Genomic DNA, 2,500 nt, shown 5'->3' with positions numbered 1-2,500 from the left:
ATATCTTGCAGGCAGAGCCTTGTCTTATGTTGTTGTGTACGACGATCCTTTTGCGTTACCTGACTCGGCCTTGACCTTCCGTTTGTCGAAGTATGGCACTGTTTACTCCCAGCGTCACTCCTCCGTCCAGGGCTTCCCCCAGGTCCAGAATGGTATCCGTACTCTTCGCATGTGTATCAATGACCCCATCCTGTCATACCTTCGTTTTGGTAAGTACCTTCGCCGTGTACAGTACGAAGGCCAGGTGAAGACCTGTACAAGATGCAACGAGCCAGGTCATTTGGCCCAAGAGTGTCGTCAGATGCTCTGCTTTAACTGTGAAGTGATTGGCCATCATGCCCGTGATTGTCCTGCTGGGGTTCGGTGCTGTATTTGTAAACAACCTGGCCACATGGCCATTGACTGCCACCACTCTTGGTATGGCCGCCCGCTTTCGCATCGTGATGTCGTTGATGCTGAGCCCCCGAGCCAGCCTGCTGCTGACCCCCTTCCCGTGGATGTGCCCCCCACACGATTCTGGAAGCTGAATTTGACCAGCCCTTGGCCTCGGCCCTTTCTTCTGAGCCTGCGCCTGACCTTTTAACTTCTCAAGGCCTCATCAAGGATGCCCCTGGTGTTCAAGTTCCCGGAGTGCAGGAATTTCCCGTTTCTTCCCTGACCGATACGAGTGTTGAGAGTGATGAGTCTGAGCCTGAGAGTATTGCCACATCTGAACTGATGGATTCTGACGCTGTGCCTGATAATATGTCTTCTGTGTCTGAGTGCTGAAGGTAGAGATCTCGGCATGGCTCGTCCCGATGCGCTGCTTTGGGCAAGTCATCTCGTCTGTCTGTAGTAAGTGAGGATGCGCCCACTTAGTTTAGCCTTCTTAAAGTGCACTACGATTAATGTTAGGGGTTTAAGTCAACATAAGTTTTCGCTGGTCTCTGATTTCTTTCGTGCTTCATGCCTAGACTTTTGTTTCATTCAAGAAACTATGATTTCGAATGACGCTATTCTGCACTCCTTCTCCTCTTCGTGGCTGTGCCTTATGCGCCCGTCTAGAAACCATTGATCATTGTTTCTTGGCTTGTCGTAGGGTTAAATTGGTCTAGTCTGGTTTTGTCCCTATGTTATCTACGCTTTTGTCAGCCCCCTTTGTTCCCAATTGCCCCTTCGTGTTTTTTTACCAATTCCCGATGCCCGGAAGGAAGTGCCTGTCCCTGCTTTTGTACATCATCAAGTCGATTCTGTGCGGTATTTGGAAATTTCATTATAAGGCTAGAGACTCTAGAGCTATCGCTAAGTTTATTATTGCTGATGTTAAACGTAGGATCCAAGTTGACTTTCATCGCTTTTCTCAGGCTAAGTTTAATTCCATCTGGGTTCATCCAGCTGTATGTTTAGTCCGTGCTGATAAGCTTGTATTTCTCTTTTAGCTGTAGCCTCTTCTCTTGAGTAATTTTGTAAATATTGTTTTTATTTGGTTTTTGAATATAGTTTTACGATATCGCTGTCTGCAGTTAGATATAGCTCTTTGGCATTACAAAGCTTTTGCTTTGATGTCCAAATTGAGCACTCTACTGGGATGAGTCATTGCCGCTAGCAATTGCGTATGCTCACTAGCTCGCTAGTTTGAGCACTCTGGCATGGCTTAGATGTACCACATGTGTGGGACATTTGGGGTGGCTTTATAAGCTTAACCTCCATCCTAGCCATCAGCACTGCACTGATGAGGCTCAGAAGGCCGAAACAGTACTGTCTGCAGTTATATATATATAAAGTTGTTATATAGTTGGAGTTTTTCCCGCTGCGGCGCGCCCATTCATTGGCTAGTTCATGGTCACATGGCATTTAACAATGAAACTGTTTACCGCCAAATGCCATGAGCGGACAACATTGCGAAAACTATGACGTCAAATGGGGAACAGTTCACTGTTACCCGCGAAATGTTGACCGCTGTTGCACGTGATCAGAGCGTGGAGTTGAAGGTGGCCTGATGTTGTCGCTGAGATCTGAGCGCTTCTTTCAAAATGTTTGACCCGTTTGTTCTGCTTTATAACAAATCACTTAATGACTGGTCCCTCGGGAAACAGTTCATTTTGTTTCCCTCGAATCTCAATGTTTCCCTCGGCTGCGCCTCGGGGAAACATTGAGATTCTCAGGAAACAAAATGAATTGTTTCCCTCGGGACCAGTCATTAAGTGTTTATTATTCACCGGCTGGGAGGTCCATACAGGGAAACACTGAGCGCGAGGTCTTGAGTACGGTGGCACAGTTTTCTCTAAATGGACCGACCTATAAAGCCAATGAATAACGTATTTATCTTTTCTGCCTTTTTTTCTAAAAATGAACATGGCAAACTGTCTTTCTATGCGCTCTATGTTGCACTGTCACGTTTGAAATTAACTTGTAACTGAAGAAAGCGCTTTGTTTGCAAAGCTTAAAGAAAAATGATAGATTAACGATAAAACAGAACTTCAGATATCTCTTGGCTGCAATAAATAAACAAACTAAATGA

The sequence above is a fragment of the Montipora foliosa genome, chromosome 12 (assembly GCF_036669935.1).
Source record: "Montipora foliosa isolate CH-2021 chromosome 12, ASM3666993v2, whole genome shotgun sequence".
Classification (NCBI taxonomy): domain Eukaryota; kingdom Metazoa; phylum Cnidaria; class Anthozoa; order Scleractinia; family Acroporidae; genus Montipora; species Montipora foliosa.
Note: the sequence above shows the minus strand (reverse complement) of the source record.